We start from the raw sequence: 18,232 nt of genomic DNA, 5'->3' as shown, positions 1-18,232 counted from the left end.
TACTAAAACATAGAGTGGTGGGCTTCCCAGGTGGCTCAGTGGCAGAGAATCTGCCTGCCAGCGCAGGCTCAATCCCTGGGCCGGGAATCCCCTCGAGAAGGAAGTGGCAGTTCACTCCAGTATTCTTGCCTGGAGAATCCCACAAGCAGAGGGGTCTCGCGGGCTACAGTCCATGGGGTCGCACAAGAATTGGACGTGACCTAGTGACTAAAGAGCACATAGTGACGATGCTTGCAACGTCAAGTGACAGGGTGAGTGTGCCTGCTGCCACTGCCGTAGACCTAAAAATGGTTAGGGTTGAAAACTTGGTTAATGTGTATTTTCCCACAATTACAAATGAAATCTATATTGTATTGGCTTTTAAGGGCACAGTCTTGAGAAAAGATTAGCAGAGTCCACTCTGGTTCCTGGAAAATGCCACTGGTTCCCCCTCCCCACAAATTACACACTCCTTTTAAGCCACAGTGATCCTCTGCATATGAATTAGTTTTTAATATCAAAATGGTCTTTTCCACTAACGAAGCTGCATTTATGGGTGAAAGCAAAAGGCCAAGTTCACACTTCATTGCTGGATACACATAAAAGTATGTTTAATCAACAGCAGAATTTCCATCCCCACAGTTTGCATCCCCGGGAGGCAGTGACATGGAAAGCATCCTCTCTGGTCTCTTCAAGCAAAACAGTGGGTTCCCTGGGTAGATGCTCAAGAGGGCCTTTGGGGTCTTTTGTGGGGATGGGACCAGTCCCCCCCGGGAACCCCCCAGCTCAGTGTGTGCAATATCAGTATCTGCGCAAGCACAGCCCCCCAGCAGCGACCACCGTGGCCTCTCCCTCCACACCGGCTGTTAAAGGGTTGAGTCGCCTCTTCCAGCTGGGAGGCCAGCTCCCGGGCTCCTGAGGTACAGCTCCCAGCGAGCTCGATGCTCAGAGGAATCCAGGCCAGAGTGAGCATCGGCAGGCCGGGCTCTGGGGTGGAGAACAGAATTGCCTTCCTGGGCTCGGCTTGCTCTAGTAGTAAGTCAAGGACACACACACACACTCACACACAGAATCCCAGAATCCCACCACCATCCTCAGTCTCAAAGGTGGCCTACTCCCAATCCTTCTGTCTCCATAAGGTTTATTACCCAGCAAGACACATTTTTCCCTCCCTGGGACCAGCCTCTTGGAAGCTTCCTCCAAGCCTGCATGCCCCTTGCAGCCACACGGGACTAACAGGGTCCCTCTCCAGTGAGACTCGCCTGTGGACTTCCAGCCCCAGGACCACGTCCCCTCAGGTCTTCCCCCAGACCAGCATGACCATTCCAGGGGCTTGGGACGACATGCTTTTAAGACTGTTCCTCCAACCTGTCTGTCCCCTCGGCCAGGCCCCTGCCTGGCAGGAACACGGCCCTCTTTATCTTAAGATGGATCTGAGGATCCGCCACCTTTCCAGAAGTTCTAACCAGTTTCCTAAAATTTGGCGAGAACATGTTACCAGCATCTCAGAATTCCACCTAGGCTGAAACAGTCACGTTGTCAGCCTAGAACTGAAATCTAACATCTCCCCTCCTCAGATCACATCCACAACCACCCCCACCCCCCCCACCCCCACCATTGCCCTTAGGATAAACTCCCTGGCAATACCATCTGGTGTGTGTCCACTTCCCCTCTGTCTCCCGCTTCGTCCCCTACAACCCTTCCAGAACTTCTTCGGTCCTCTCTGAGCCCCAGAACTCTGTGTCCTCCCTTCTCGCCACCACATTCTGCCCAGCCAGGGCTCTGCTTAGATGCCTTCCTCTTCAGAAAATCTACTGGTGGCCCACAGCCCACTCTACCCCACACCCGCTCTAAGCATAGCATTAAAGCTTAATAATGCTTTAATACGCTAGCATTAAAGCTCCTGAAGGTTGTATGATGTTTAATCACCACTCATCCCTGATGCCTAGCACCGCCCCTGGCACGCAGCAGGTGTTTCTCATCCTTTGCCTCCTGGGCACTTCCACAGGCCCATCACCCCTATCATGGTGCCCACCTCACTGCATTACCTGTTTTATTTCTGTCTCCCCCACCAAGCTAATCAAGCACTATGGAAAAACCTGTGCGTGGGTCCAAGACCCAGAGCAGTGCCGGGCACATAGTAGGTCCTCAGCATCATCAGGTCTTTGCAGTTGAATAAAGAGGCCCCCCCACAATGGGAAATGTTACCAGTGAAATGAAGCGAGGCGGCCACTAGAGGGCAGCAGGCATGTGCTTCCTCCGTGCAGGCTCCCCCTCTTCCCAGGTTCTGATGTGTCCTCTCGCCTTCCCTTTGCAGCTCAGGCCTCTGGATCACCCTTCAGACCTCACCAGCGGCTCCACAAGTTTAGCTCTGAGTCTGTGACTGTCAGAGAGGCTCTCAACCCCACAGCAGCATTCAATGACTCAAGCAAACTGCCCGCAAAGCCTCCAGGCAGGACTCTGACCCTGCCCCTGAGCTGATCCAATCCTCCAGGCTCTGCTATAAGCTGTCCTCTCCCACAGACCCTGACTACCAGACAAAACCAGCAAAACAGCCCCTCTTATCCCCCCTCCCCAGCCTCCTGGTTTCCCCTCTTACACCCACCCAGGAACCCCCGGACTCCAGCTTCTCCTCTGTTCCCAGAGGAGCCTCCCCCAGCCCTGAAGAGACTCCCCTCCAGCCACATTCTGGTCCTCCCAGGGCAGCTGATTGCACAGAATTTCGAAGAGAAAGCTGAGCTGGTTGACACCAAGGTGTCAGTGGGTGATGGGGTTGTAACCTGAAGTTTTCTGTCTTAAGGCTTCCAAACTCTGAAGTCCCCAAATCAAGGACTCTAGACTCTCACCTGGTGACTGATGACTCCAATGGCATCTCCTCTCTACACACTAGACAGGCCTTTGGGGCGGGGGTGGGGGGCTACAAAAGCTGCAGGCACTAATACAACTATCAGGCTATTGTATAAAAGAACCAGAATATGAATGCAGGTTATAAGGGGTTAATAGGATATGTCTAGCGGCCAAAATCTTGGAAGGCTGAGTATGCTTCTGACCACCCACCACCACCCCACCCGCCCCACAGCAGACACCACTCCTCCATTCGGCCTGAGCCACAGCCCAGCCCCGGCATCTCCTTTTGAGCACCGAGGTCTTCCTGACTTCAGCTGGCTCTTCCCCAGAGCCGTCACAACGGCCCACACGACTAGCTCCGCCTCTCCCCGTGTTAGTCAAGTCCCAGCCATGCCGACATCCAAGCTGTTAATAGTAATAGTGACGAGGAGTGTTAGACCTGTTGTTAGTCAGAAAGAAATCCACAAGCCGTTAGTTTCTGCTGAGAGGAACAGATCAGGGGGCAGGAGTTAGTCAGGTGAAGGAGAGGTTAATTAAGAGCAGGTCAGAGCCAGGCCAGGAGCCTGGAGCCCCCCAAGATGGGCTGGCTGTTAATGGTCAGCCCCTGGGGCAGCCAGGGCGAGGCAAGGATTAGCTGGGTGGGAGCAAGAGTTAGTGCAGAGGAGCCAGAGATTAGCCCAAAGAGACCAAGGTGCCTACTGGAGGTGAGGCATAAAATCACCCCCAGGTGTGGCCCTGGCTTAGCGGCTGGCGGGCTCTGGGGTAGACAGGCTGGGGCAGGGACATGGGGGTGAAAAGAACAAGGAGCCAGGGTGAATTTCTGACTGGCCCAAGGCGTGCAGGGCCCTGTGGGCGCCGGGGGTTCATTGGTTGCTTCCCACTTTCTCCCGCAGACCCCCTGCCCAAGACCTGCTTTCCTCACAAACTTCAGATCTGCTGTTTTCTCAAGCTTCCCAGTGTGGACTGCCCTTCCCAGTGTGGACTGCCCTTCTCAAAGGCATCCGTAGGGAAAATGGACCACACCTACTTCTGGCGTGGGAAACCCGATCTCCCAGCTCCAGGGGTGGAGAAGGGCGCCTCTAGCTAACTCCCTGTCGTATGAACGGCCCCCGTCACTCATCTCTTTGGTCACTCCTCTTCACCGCCTTGCGATAATGCAGAAATCCCCCTCTCACTGACTAACGGTGTAACAAATACCCCTCTTCCCATTCTTCAAATATAGGAAATGCCCCCTTTGTCTGACTTCCTATACCAAACGCTGCCCTCAGTGATTTCCACCGCGGTTAAGACCCTTTCAGTGACTTCCAGTGCGGAGGAAGTCATCACTTACTGACATCCGGCGAGGGACAAGCCCCTTTACTAACTCCCTTGAGGGACACGCCCCCTTTGTTGACTTCCTGTGCAGGACACGCCCCTCAGTGGCGCCCCGCCTCTATCAGCCACTTGCCCAGTAAGAACCTCTGCTCCCACTTCCCTGGGAAGGACGACCCAGAGGCCCCTTCTCTCCTCTCCCTTGGCTGGAAGGAGACCTGCAGGCCTCCACCTTCACACCGTAGAGGTTGCCCTGCTCCGGCCAACTCCCAGTGGCCCAGACTCTGCGCAGAGGAGAGACGCTGTGCTCAGAGGCCGGCCTCCCTCTAGAACCGCAGGAGCCCCTCTTCCTCCAGGCCTTCGCCCCCCTCAGACCTGACCCAGGGGACTCTGAACTCACAGCCAATCGGGGCAGCAAAGTAGGGCATCTGTCTGCAGGACCAGCCTAGGACGTCTGCTTGCCAAAAGGAGGGGGGAACTATCCCCCCAACGGGGGCCCAGAGCTCGGCAGGGCTGGGGTTAGTAAGAAGAGAAAAGAGGGTTAGTAGGGACTGGGTTAGTAAGTCAGAGCACAGCACCAGCGGACAGGGGCACCTCAGCAGACACACACGGGAATCGCTAGGAGAAAAGGAAGAACACACTCGGGTCCGTTAGTTGGTTAGGGGGGGTGGTCGGGGTGCAGTTGAGGCCCCCCCGCCCCGGGGTTAGACGAGTTAGTAATTGAACAAAAGAACTGCCTATAGGGAAAAAGCTGAGGAGAGGAAGAGTGTGGGGAAAGACACAGTTAAGGGTTCAAAGCAAGTGTCTGGCCCCAGGCAGAGGGGTCTGTGTGCAAACCACCTAGAGGGACCAGGGCCTGCCAGGGGACCCGATGGGTCCAGTTTTCTGGGCCTCCCGCCCCCACCTCGCATAAATGTGGATTAAGTATCTGCCATGTGTCAAGAACTCTATCTTCCTGGGAATGCTCACGGCCACCCGGGAGGCGGCCTCCCATTCCACTGCCGAGGAAACGGACTCAGAGAGGCGGGGTGACTCGCTCTCCAAGTCGCCGCCCCCACCTCCCCACCCCAAGCAGGAAGCGGCAGAGTTGGCAAGTCCTGTTTGCGCTCCCGGTCCTGGAATGTGGGTCTGCACAGAGATCCCAGGCCACGGGAAGGGCCTTCCGGAGCCTCGTCTGCCCCCACATCCCCACCCCTGGGAAGGCCCGTGAGCTGCGAGGTTAGTAGGATCTGGCTGCGAGGGGCGGGGGGGCGGGGAGGGGGGGCGGTGGTTAGTAGGGCATGCTCGGGCCTGGTTAGTGGGTTAGTTGGTTGGCAGAAGGCCAGGCACCTCGCCACAGGCCACAGCGTCCCGGCCGAGCCCTGGGTTAGTAGGTTAATCCCACCATGCAACACTGCCCCAGCCGCATCTCCAGAGGCCGCCCGCCCCCGCCAGCCAGGGAGCCGGGCCTGACCAGGGCAGGGGGTCTGCCGCCAGTGCCTCAGCCCCGCCCCCGGGATAAGACTGTCCACGTGAACCCTGCCCAAAAGAATCGGCGTCCCTGCTTCCCGTCGGTGGTCCTCAGGGCCCCTCCCCCAGCCACTTCAGATCCCCCGAAAATGGACCCTGCTGGTCCTGGCTGGAAAGACCCCCTGCCTGGTCCTGGTCACTGCTTCCCAGAAGGCTGGATCCTGTCACACTCAGGCACACGCACATACCAGCATCTTCTCACAAGAGGTCTGATACCCCAGAGTCACTGGCTCCAGTGGACAGCTCCCTCTGTCCCCCACCGCCAGGCATCCGGCTACCCCAGCAGCTGGCCGGCCCTTCCCACAAACGCTCCAGCCAAGTAGAGCTCCCCTGACTCCTGCAGCCGAGTCTGACTCGCCGGTCCAGGGAAAGCGCTGCCTTGCCAGCCGCTGCTCCGGAGCCCGAGTGTGCCCTGGTTTTGTCATCTCCTATCACGGTTATCATTCTCCCACGGAAACCCCAGCCTGGACTCTCTGCGGTTCTAAATGATGCTCCATAAGAAAAGGGTTTTGTTGCCAGTAAAGCTTGGGGGAAAATACTTAGTCCTCTGTCTGTCCTTGAGTATTCACAGTTCCCATCAGTGCTTTTACAGGCTCTGATAAGTCCTGCACTACAGAAACCTACTGAGTTTTTTTTTTTTTTTTTTTTAAGAGCAATGACATCCCTTAGAACTTTGGGAATCGCTTACCTAATTTCCCTTGGAAAACTCTCATTTAAGCCACATCTTTCTCATCCTCCCAAGGTCCTGACTAGTTCTGCCTCCCTAGGAAGCCTTTCCAGCCTACTCTGGGCTCTCCCTCCCTCCCACCCACTGGGGTGCCCTTAGAACCTGTGCCTCAGGAGACTGTTTTCTGCCCATCCGCTCATTCTCTGTGTGGACTGGTTTCCTCCCACTTGGCATGGCTGTGAAACCCTGCCGGCTTGAATCGCGGCCATATCTGTACTTCTGTCCCCCTCAAATGAGCAGCACAGGGAAGGACTCACAGCAGGTGCTCAATTCTGATGAGACGGGTAGATACTAAATTCCCCAGGAAGCATTCAGAGCTACTGTGGAGGCCATGCCAGGCAGTGGATTCCTTGACCTGATTAGAAAGGGATATTAAAAACATAAGAGGGAAAGGCTTCCCTGACAGTCCAGGGGTTAAGACTGCACGCTCAGCACCATGGGCACAGGTTCGACCCCTTGTCCAGGATCTAAGATCCCACATGCCACCCCATATAGCCAAAAACAAACAAACAAAAAGATAGAGCTGGGAAAGCACTGGTCAGAAACGCCTCTGGATCAAAGATGCAGAGTTTACAGTCCAGGGTGCCCAAAAGAGAGAAGCCCTAAGTCCAAACTCCCAGACGGACGGGAGTGTTTACTGAGCACCTACTAAGAGTCAGGCGCTGTGCCAGCCGCGAGACCTCACTGACTTCTCCCTGTGCCCCGCCCCCGGGTGAGCTGATGGTTCCTGCTTCAGCGTGGCAATCGGACTCACAGGGGTGACGTGACTTGCCCAAGGTTGCACCTCAGAGCATAACCCTCAGGCTCCAAAGCCCAGGCTCTTCACAGGACCCTCCTCTCCCGGGGGCTGCTCTCCACTGCTCTGGGTTGAGCCAGTCCCGTGTCTCTCCCAGGCTCCCAGGCCCCACCTCGCACAGGACCTGCCGCACCGTTTCTGCTTCCCATGTCTCTGCTTCTCCTTCCCCTCCCCATCGGGGGTGGCAATTCTAAAGGGGAGATGGCTCTAGCTTCCAGGTTTGTGGTGACCACCAGCTATGGACTGAATTGTGTCTCCCTCTAAACTCATAGCTGCAGTGTGACTATATTTGGAGGTAGGGCTTTGGCATAGGTATTAAGGCTAAATGAGGTCATAAGGATGAGGCCCTAATCCCATAGGACCGGTGCCCTTATAGGAAAGGGAAGAGATGCCTGATATCTCTTTCTCTCCTCTCACACACACTCTCTCTCTCTGCGTATGCAGAGAGAAGGCCATGTGAGAACACAGCAAGAAGGTTCTATCTGCCGGCCAGGGAGCTATGGCTCACCACAAACCATCCCTGCCACCTTGGTCTTGGACTTCCAGCCTCCAGAACTATAAGAAAATACATTTCTGCAGTTCAGCCATCCAGGAGTGGAGTTCCGTTATGGCAGCGTCCCTTCCTGCCCCAGGAAAAGGACGTCAGGCTCTTGAGCTTCTCCAGGGAAGGCCATAGCCACCCTCCTGCAAGCACTGAGGCTGGCCCCCCGGGGGGACTGGAGAAGGGGAGGGCATGTGAGCGAGCCCACCACCCTGTGATGGGGAAGCTGTCCCTGTGCGTAGCCTACCCTGCCCGCCTCTGCTTCCCAGGGATGGGGGTGACCAGGAGCAGGAGTCTGAGACTGGGCCAGGGTGAGGCTGATTCCAGACTATTCCCTTTGGATGTCAGGAGCCAGGCCCAGGGTCTGTCTCCCTCACAAGCCCCCTGGCTGGGGTCTTCTCCTCTCTTGGAAACCCTCTCCTTTCAGGATAGCCTCTCCCAGAGCTCCACAGCATTAGGGGAAGACCCAAGCTCCCCTGAGGCCTAGACTGCCTCCTCCTGGTGACCATCAGGGAAAGAAGCTAGGAAGAAGAACCCCAGAAGCCTCCAGAAAAATGAGAATCACTCACACATAAAGAGCATAAGACAGACTCCAGCCCACCAACTCCCTGAGCTTCGTACCCCCTCCACCCCACTGGCAGCTCGTCCCTGACACCCATCCACAGGTTCCTGCCCCCATCCTGCAGGTCCTGTGAGACCCAGCCTTGCCAAGGGTGTGGTCAGTTGGGCCTGGGCCCAGGCCGAGCTCCACCTGGTCACCGGCGGGGATGGGAGGAGCAGTGAGGTCTTCACAGGGTCAGAAAGGGCCCCCAGTCCTGGACAGAGGTGGGGACAGGCAGGCAGGTCCAGGCAGATGCAGAGGGGATGGATGGTAGGCTGCCAGCCTCCCTCACGCTCCACCACTGTCCTCGGCCGAGCACCAACCAGGAGGGGCCTTTATCCAGGGGAGGCCCAGGAGTTAGGAAGGATGAGATCTTTGGGGAGCTGTCCAGGGTTCCAGAAAACCAGCGAAGACTGCTCCCTGTATCACCACTGCCAGAGTCCAGAAGGAGGGCGGGCCAGGAGTCCTAGAGACACAGCCGGGGCAGCGCTGCCTGGAGGGGGCACAGCGAGTGAGGAGGGGGGCCCGGCCTCCACCCAAGGCTAACCCACATCTGGCGGGGGACACCCTCAGAGACCCCCGTCTCCCTCCTGTGCCACCAATGCTGAGACAGGGTAGGGCAGGGGCCTTGGATGCTAGTAATGCATAGAGAGGGTGCCCCACCTTGACAGGGCCAGCAGGGTGTATGGAAGCAACACAGAGCACCCAGAGCTGGCCCTGCGGACATCACGGGCAGATGAGAAGCAGGGGTCCAGGTGGGCAGAAAGGGCCTTCAGAGTCCTTGGGAGGCTCGACATTCCTGCTGGGGGAGAGGGGCTCTGCACCACCCTTTGCCAGCGCACACACACACAAGCACAGACACAGACAAACACAGACACACAGACACACAGACACACACACACACACACACACACACACACGGGTCCAGGTGGGCAGAAAGGGCCTTCAGAGTCCTTGGGAGGCTCGACATTCCTGCTGGGGGAGAGGGGCTCTGCACCACCCTTTGCCAGCGCACACACACACAAGCACAGACACAGACAAACACAGACACACACACACACACACACCTCCCAGGATGGGGAGCTCATTCCCTCACAGAGACGGTGATAAAGCACATTCTTACACGAAGATCTGAGAGGGCAGGACCACATCTCACGTTGACCTCCGAATCCTCAGTTTCTATCCAGGAGAAGGCGCTCAGTCCACATCTGCGCTGAATGAAGGCATGTGCTGAAATCTGTGCCGTGGACCTGCCAGCCGTGGTCGTGACTCAGTCCCACCACCTCCACCAACACCACACACAACAAGCCTTCCAGCCCCCAGCTCCCATCAGGAGCGTTTAGGCCGGGCTTGGGTACCCAGGCTTACCTGGCAGTGCCCTGATCCCAGCTCCTACCCCACGGAGACCCCCACAGGCCCATCCTGGAAGACAAAAGAGCCAACCGCAACACAGGAGAAAACCACACCCAGGCCCCCTCCCTAGCCCGGGCCAGACCTCTCTGCTAAGGAGACAGCCCTGGCCTGGGACCCAGGGAGGCTGGGCCCAGGCGCACCACCCCCACCGCCCTTCCCCCCACCCTAGAAAACCTTTCGCTTTCCAGAACACCTCCCTGTTCCCTGCCAACAGCAGCATGGGACCCCAGAGAGAGCAGGGCAAGCTCAGCTTGAGTGAGTGCGTGGAGCAGGGCGAGAAGCCAGACATCTGATCCCAGCTCTGCCATCCCGTGTCATGCTGGACCGGCGGCCCCTCCCTCTGGGTCCCAGGGTCCTCCCAGTCCAGACATTCACCTAAAGTGCAGTAACCACCCTCAGTTTGAGACAGAGGATGGGAAGCAGAAGGCCCAACCTCAGTTATCTTTCTGCTCAACACCCCCCCCACCCTCATCCCCTATCCTCTTTTCTGATGCCCCAGAAAAAGAAAAGGTGGGGAGCCAGATGGTGGGCTGGGGCTCTTTAGCAAAATCCCCGTGTCTCCAGTGTGGAGAAGACCAGAGGATGCCCCAGATCCTGAGCCAGGACCACCTCCCAGGCTTCTCTTCCAGTGACAGCGAAGCTATCTTAGGGCTTCCCCGGTGGCTCAGTGGTGAAGAATCCGCCTGCTAACGCAGGAGACGAGATGCAGGTCTGATCCCTGGGTCAGGAGGATTCCCTGAAAAAGGGAATGGCAACCCACTCCAGTGTTCTCGCCTGGGAAATCCCCTGGACAGAGGAGTTACAGTCCATGGGATGGCGAAGAGTCAGACATGACTTAGGGACTAAACAGCAAACAGCAGCAGAGTTATCTTCATCCACAGGCAGGCCTGGGCCCGTTCATCGTATCTTCAGAGCCTGCTGTCAGCACTTGGACTTGGGGGCCCGGGCCCAGAGCTGGAGACGTACTCAGACCCTTAAACCAAGAAGCATGCGCCCTGGGGTCACAGTGCCAAGGTCCCCACTTGACTGCCAGGCAAGAAAAGGAGACCTAGCCAAGTTTTATAAATATGATGACAGAGGACAAGAACCAATAAGGGAAGGGCCAGCCCAAATCACCAGGAGTCCCCAGGCTCCTCCTGACACCAGATCTACAGGTGCGCAAGATGAAGCTACTCAACTCAGCTCCCCAGAAGTCCCTGAGGGTGGAGTTTGTAAAATACTAGCCTTGATGTCAAAAGTAGGGTAGGAAAATTACTCTCTGGGGCCCCACAAAATGGGGACAAGCTTTTTCTTTGTATCTTAGGCATAGGAAAGCGAATGAGCTGGAGCGCTGATTTCTCCCTGGATTTGGGGATTCAGGGATGCTGTACTTTGCTCCACAGACCAGTAGAGGGCAGGAGAGGGCAGGCTGGTAGGCTGTGGGCTGGGAAGCTGGAATACTTATCTGCAAGGCTGCTTCCCAGTGTGGTCCTGAACATCTCCAAGAGCCCGGAAATTCCCTTCCTTCTCCTCTGTCTCAGAAACTTGCTTGCACTCTGTGAACAGACCCTGCACCACTCAGAGGAACATTGTTTACACACAATAACAATACTTTCCCCGACCCTGTGAACCCAGACTCCCTGATATGAATAAATCAACGGAGGTTTCAATGGAAACTTCAGCTCCTGCATCAAGCTGACAGTTGTTTAGGAGGGTATAAAGGGCTCTGAGGTCAAACAAACATGAGTGAGATGATGGCTTCCAGACCCCATGTCCCCAACGTGTGACTCAAGGCTAATTATTTTCAAAGGCTCAACCAGTGTCTGGCGCACAGGGCGTGTTTCCAAAAATTATCCTCCCCAGTTAATGATTTAAACTTTGAATAAATCTTTCAGTAACACTGATGGGCCATATTTATCCTGCAGGGTTAATAAGCCTCCCGGGGCGGTGGGTGTATACACCCCACTTAGGAAGCACAGATCAAATATAAATCCCGTCTTGGTGGATGGATAAGTAAGCTTGTAGTTGTCGTTGGTAGTCCAGACATATAATATTAAAATCTCCTCATTTACATGCATAAACAGGAACAAGCCATTGCGACATACCATGACAGGGACAGACTTCAAAAATAGTATGACTGAGTGAAGGGAGCCAGGCCCAAGACAGACTGTATGGTTTCTGTTTATACGAAAGTCCGGAAAAGGCAAACCTCTGCAGACAAAGCATACTAGAGGCTGCCAGGGAGTAAGACTGGGCTGGGGATTAGCGGTAAACGGGGTGAGGGGTCTTACGGGGCCAGCGGAAGCGCTTTAAAACTGATCTCTAGCGGTGGATGCAGAATTTGGTAACATGACGAAAACTCACTGAACTGTGTGCTCAAAGTGGATGAGTTATACGCTATGCCTCTCAGGGCATAGTTAGACCCAGAAAAGGGGACTGAATTGCTGACAAGACAATGGCAAGTTTAAACCTCAAAAACATGCTGAGCAAAAAAAGAGTCAAGCATAAAAGATTTCCTAATGATGAAACTTTAGGGAAAATGTCAAATCTGTAGACACAGGAAGCAGTTCAGTGGTGTCCTGAGACTAGGCGGTGATTTAACAGGGGGACTTGTAGGGTGATGCAACCGTCTGATATCTTGACTGTGGTGGTGGCCACACAGATGTGTACTTTTATCAACATCGAAATGTATGCTTTAAATGAGTGCCTTTTCTGGCATGTAAATGATCCCTCAGTATAGTTCACTTTCCAAAAATCATCTAGAACTGATGACAGAGGGCAAGACTCAAGAAGGGTCAGGCCAAAGGCCACACAGGGACCTGGGGGTGGGCTCCCAGGTCCCAGCGTCTCAGGTTCCATTACTCCACAACAGACCCCACCCCACCCCTACTTCAAGGTGAGGAATCCCATCAGGGAAGCCTTGATTGAGGGACTGGACCCCAGAGAACCCTAGAGGTCCCGCCTGCCTCTGAAATCTACAAGTTTTCTCCCACACATGTGGGTTTCCTGGTGGACCTGACCACACAGCTTGAGACTGGCCTCCCCAACCCCCAGGAGCACACAGGAGAGGAAGGGTCACCTTGGTTACTCCTTCGATGCTGGTGGGGTCGCGGCGGCCACGTGAATGTCTGGAACCACACGGGTTAGGCAGGGAGATGCCTCCGGCTGTCATCGAGAGAAGGAAAGATGGGGTGGGAAATGTAGCCGTGGGTGCGCTGGAGAGTAGATGCCAGCCTCTGTTCTGAAATCACAGCATTTGCCAAAACTGATCTCCTGGGATGCAGATCGGAAGAGAAATGAGAAACCACAAGTATCTTGGTGGGGCCAGTGCCAACTGGAGCACCCAAAGGTGCTGGAAAGGACATGGGCTTCCGGTCCTGCTCTGGCACCTTGAGCAGCTGCTTTGCTTCCTGAGCTGCTCCTCTTGTCCACACGGTGGGGATAATAATGGCGCCTGCCATACAGGGGCTGTTGTGAGGATTACATGAGGTGGTAACTGGTATCTCTTAGCTTGCATTCTCTTCTTTTCTTACATTGTTATGACTACAATTGTCTGCACTGTTCATTAATACCATCCACGGATACTCAATTTTCCCCCTACACTCTGCGCTGATCGTTGTAATGGAGGAAAAGCTGCCAGGGAAAAATGCATTTGGTTGCATTTTAGGATCCCTCTGGGTTTGAGGGCTTTTTTTTTTCCCCCTGACTCTGGAATAAAATAGCTGCTCAGAGAGCTGAGGCATCAGAGAGACGCTGGCCTACATTGCTGTGGATGAGTGAGTGCTGGGAGATGATGGCAGCTCCTGGGAATAAGAGGGTGTGAAAGGCGCCTTGTGGCAGACTTGCGGAGGAAGAGAGGCTTCTGCACACGCGCACAACACCGTCTCACGACACGTTCCAATACAAACCTACACAAAAGGGGAGCTTCAGTGTCCACACCTCTCTCAAACAAGGGGACCCCTGAGCTATAGGTATGGGGGATTGCCTACCTGACAAAACAATGGGTTGGATTTTTTTACTCCCATTTTACAGATGAAGAAACTGAGGTTCAGAGTCCAGTGCCTTGCTCCAAGATCATCCACCAAGAAAATGATGCAGCTGGATTCTAACCAGGCCTGTTGAGGCCCTAAGGGAGGGAAGGCTTCTGTTCAGATATGGGGGTGGGAGTTAAAAGGGAAAAGACCCGGAAGGGCTGTTTCAAATGTAAACACTGGTCATCAGTGTTACTGTGAGAGAACTCAGGATAACTGCTAAACCATCTGGGTCAGTTTATTCCAGTCGCTTCTATGGTCTTGAGGCAACCGATTATGTTTCCTTTTAAGAGAAGAGGTGGGGTACTGTAGTAGTTTCAAATTCTTCAGAGCCAGACTAGTTCTAGATTCAAGTCCTGACTCTACAACTAACCTGCTGTCTGACCCTGAGCCAATCACTTCACCTATCTGAGCCTCCAGTTCCCATCTGTAATGCCCAATTCTCAGCCTTTCCATGGGGTCTCCAAGCGGCAACTCCCAGTAAGAACTTTGGTTAACAAATGGCAGCTGCAGTCGGATACCATTAATCACCTATTCCACACCTCTGAACACAGGTTAGTTCAGCCTCTCCCGCCCCTCCATGACTCACCTAGTAGCTTCCAGGGCCCACCTGGCACCCTAGGGGGAGTAAGGGACACCTGCCCCGTCTGATCCGGTCAGCCTGGCGAGGGACGAGGGGACAGATGTCACCCTCAGCCAGCCTTTGCCTCTACTGAGCATCGCTGGCTATTGTTCCACAGAGCTCCAGCTGACAGATGAGCTGTGCCTCAGAGATGAGGGGGAAGGATCCCTTCCAAACAAAAGACTAGCCTTTAAGTTGTTCCCCAGCCCATTGAGCCTGCACAATGGCCCCAATGCCCTAGAAACACCACTGTTAAAACAGCCTGAGGTCTACCCAGGAGAGAAACCAACAAGCCCAATACAAACGAAAGCAAATAACTAGATGTCTCTACAAGATTCAGGGGCAGTGGAAGTGCATCCACCAAAGCAGCCACGTCTCTACTGGGTGTTGGGCACTTTACACACACAGGTTCAGAGCCTCACAATCGCCTTTTAAGGGCAAGTATTATGCTTACCACTCTGCAGATGAGGAGACTGAGGCTCAGAAAGGGCAATGACTTCCTCCTGAAACTGACACAGAGCGTAGGGTGGGGGGAGGATTCGCACACAGATCCCTGTAGCTCGGTGCCTTCTCTTTCTACCACACTAGGCTGCCTGGAGGAGGGATCAGCTCAAAGAGCAGAATCCTGCCCTGGGCAGGAGCAGGGATGAGGTCCAGAGAAAAGATCCTTAAGAGAAAGATTTTTAAAAACAACTGGCAGGACCAGTAATAAGGAGACACCAACCCTGTTAACAGTGATTTCTGCCAAGGGCATAAAAATATGGAGAAACTCCTCTGATGAAACCTTTTAAAAGCATTATACACAGAGCACAAATTCACTTAGTATTTTCAAGAACAGAAAATATACCGCAGGGAAATACATGAAAATGGTAGAGTAGTTATTCTTGGATGATAAAATTTTGGACTTTTCATCCCTTTTGTTTTCAGTGTTTTCCAAATCTTCTACAATTATCATGCATTCTTTTAAACTTACTATGTTCATCTTAAAGAACAGCAGAAAATTTTATGTTTGAATTCATCTTGAATACCAGTAGAGAGAGTGGTCCTTCTAAATCTCGTGGTAAGTTACCGTTCCTTTGAGCAACACCAAAGAATTCACCTCTCTCCTCCCTGAAGGAGTGGAGAGATAGACCAAAAACGCAGCAAGAAGGTGTAGGGTAGATTTCAGAGACTTTCTCATTAAATAACAAAATAGGCGGGCAAGGGAGCCATAGGGATGTTACCCTTAAAACGGGCTTCCCAGGTGGCTCAGACAGTAAAGAATATGCCTGCAATGCGGGAGACCCAGGGTTCAATCCCTGGGTGGGGAATTCGATACTTGGGTCAGGAATTTGGTCCTCGGGTTGGAAATGGGTCAGGAAGATCCCCTGGAGAAGAGAATGGCAACCCACACTCCAGGATTCTTGCCTGGAGAATTCCAGGGACAGAGGAGCCTGGCAAGCTACACAGTCCATGGGTTTGCAAAGAGTTAGATACCCTCAAAATCTTTTCAACATGAAATTAACCAACCTCAGTGTGGGATGAGCTTGAGGCCACCCAAAGCTAACCTCTGCCCAAGTTTCCCCGGGGATACCTTTTTACCCAGAGTGGTTCTGGGCTGGGGGTGAGGGGAGAAGTCTGGCCATCTGCACGATGAAGAGGAGGAGGGGGTCTGAGTGAACCTCCAGACGCCCAGCCCCACCCTAGCCCTGCTGACTCATCCCCTGGCCACGTGGCCCGGACATCTGCCGCTACCTGAAGCAACGCCCCTGAAGTCTGAGAACCGCTGTCCTCAGGTTTCCCAGTCTGTCGAGTGGAATTACTCATCCCTCCCCTCCTCCACCAGCCCCGGCAATCGCGAAGCTCCCCAGCTCTCCCAGATGGGGACCGCGCTTTCGGTCGCCCGAAGGAGCCGCTGGGCCCTGGGTCTCACTCGGCCTGAGGCTGAGCACCGAGAAAAACAAAGCCGTTCTCTCCCCGCCCCTCCCAGCAATACCACCTCCTCCCTCCCCCCGCCCCACCCCCAGCAGCAGGTGGGGGCGCTTTCCCCGCGCCCGCACTGCAGTGGGGTGAGCGCGCCAGCAGTCCCGGCGCAGGGCAGCTACCGGTCTGGAGCCCCCGAGGTTGAGGGTAGGGGCATACGGAGCCCCCAGCCTCCCTCACAGCCGAGAAGCAGTGTCTCCAACCGAGGGTCCTCCAGTAGGGGAGAGCAGAGATCGGGCCCCCTCCCTCCCAAATCCCCAGCCTCTCTAGAGAATGTATGGGAGAGATGTGGGCGGGGAGCTGGGGGTTCTGGGGTCTCCGCAGACCCATTTAAGGATACAACGTGGGCTTTAGAGTTGCACCAATCTGGATTCAAAAATACCTGGCTGTGTGACCTTGGACCTGTCGCTAACCTCTGGAGCTCAATTTCCTCATCTTTAAAATGGGACGCTTACCACCTCCGGGGACTGCTGTGAATATGCATACAAAGCACTAAGCTGCTGCTGGCAGAGAGTTCTCCTCGACCTGATGTATTATTACCATTATCGATACCATTATTCTTCTCAGTGAAGAGGTTTTCCGGCCCTCTGCATCCCTCTGGACACCGGACATCTAGCATTTGAGTCCTGAAGTGGAGAATGGGCAGGCGCCAGGGTGGGGGGTTGGCGGGGGGACTAGGTATGAAACAACGAGGGCGGGGGCTCAAGAACCCTGCTCCGCATCCCATCCCCCACCTCCAGCTCTGAGACCGCGGAGGGGCCCTCCAAGGCTTGGCTAGTTCTGGCGGGCAGAAAAGGTTCTGGGGGACTGACGCCTCCTGTTCTGTCCGGTACCGGGGGGAAGGGAGGGTCTTTGTTTCCCCTCAGATCAGGACTGCAAGACCCCCATGGGCGCTAGACGCGCATTGCAAACTCCCCCGCTTCTTGCCCACGCCCCACCCGGGCCGGGGTCGGCTGCATTTGACAACAGCGGACTGATGAGGCTCTTCGTCCAACAAATGAGGGCAGCTTCAGGCAAGGTTTGCCACGCCAGGCAAGGTTTGTCCCAGCCCGGGACCCTGGGACCTACCCTCGACGCCAGCCTCGGGGAAATTAGGCTGTTCCCGGCGCGCAGACAAGGATGTTTGGGCAGGGAGGGCTGTTAGAACGGGTCGGCGGCTTACCTCGGGTCCGCGGTCTTGCGGCGCCAGTGCAGAGAGCTCTTTGTGCCCCGGCTCACAGCGCAGAACTGGGGGAGCCCTTGCAGGCGCCTCCCATCGCAAACTCCTCCCCGCCCTCGTCCGCAGCCTCCCTCCCTCCGGTCCCCCGAGCGCAGCCGGCGTAGTCTTTGTAGCTGCTGCAGCGCCCATGAAATTTTAATGCGGGAGCGGCTGGCGGGCGGAGGCGCCCCACCCCCAGCCCTCCCCCCGTCTCCCCGCGCCCCTGCAACCCCACACCCTACCCTTCACCCCGTCCCGGGGTCGGGGTCTGAGTGGCGGGTACGGCCGGATGTGGGGGGAGCGCACCGACACCCCCGCGGCACAAAGAGGCGAGCGGGGCAGCGCGCTCGGCCTCCCGAATCCCAGCCCGCGGCGCTGCCATGGCAACGCTTGCCAGGCTGAACTGGACCGGGGATGGAGAGGCGAGCGGCGCGCGACTGCGGACCGGGGGAGTAGAAGCCTGGAGCTGGGGCGGGGGAAAGCGGGGGGAGTGCCTCTCGATTGACCTGCACGGCTTGGCTGTGTGCCTCTCTATTAACCCCGCCCGTGGTCGTGGTGGACTCAAGACCTGAACCCCCGTCTGAGACCTCACAGGCTTGTTCGTGCCACTACACCACTTGGCCTAACAACTTAGAGGTGTGGCTTTTTCCCCCTCGCCTTGCCGTTTCCTTCCTACCTACTATTTTTTTTCTAGAGCAGTAAGCGGGAAAGAATCT

The 18,232-nt window shown here is 55.3% G+C and overlaps 1 long non-coding RNA gene across 11 annotated transcripts; it reads right to left on the bottom strand.

Annotated features, from left to right (window-relative positions):
* Positions 1–565: 565 nt before the first annotated feature.
* On the bottom strand, positions 566–17,611 carry LOC138422795 (uncharacterized). Of its 11 annotated transcripts, none has more exons than XR_011250026.1 (7): positions 17,481–17,585; positions 16,774–16,944; positions 12,783–12,868; positions 9,680–11,259; positions 9,435–9,561; positions 8,975–9,113; positions 566–8,804 (listed from the first exon to the last, which is right to left on the bottom strand). It is a non-coding gene; the product is annotated as an uncharacterized lncRNA (long non-coding RNA). The 11 variants fall into 11 exon arrangements; XR_011250019.1 differs by having other exon boundaries at positions 8,975–9,110; XR_011250022.1 differs by having other exon boundaries at positions 8,975–9,110; positions 9,435–9,524.
* Positions 17,612–18,232: the final 621 nt, after the last annotated feature.

This window comes from Ovis canadensis, chromosome 17 (assembly GCF_042477335.2).
Source record: "Ovis canadensis isolate MfBH-ARS-UI-01 breed Bighorn chromosome 17, ARS-UI_OviCan_v2, whole genome shotgun sequence".
Taxonomy (NCBI): Eukaryota; Metazoa; Chordata; class Mammalia; order Artiodactyla; family Bovidae; genus Ovis; species Ovis canadensis.
The sequence above is the reverse complement of the archived record's forward strand: the minus strand, read 5'-3'. Positions and strand labels throughout refer to the sequence as shown.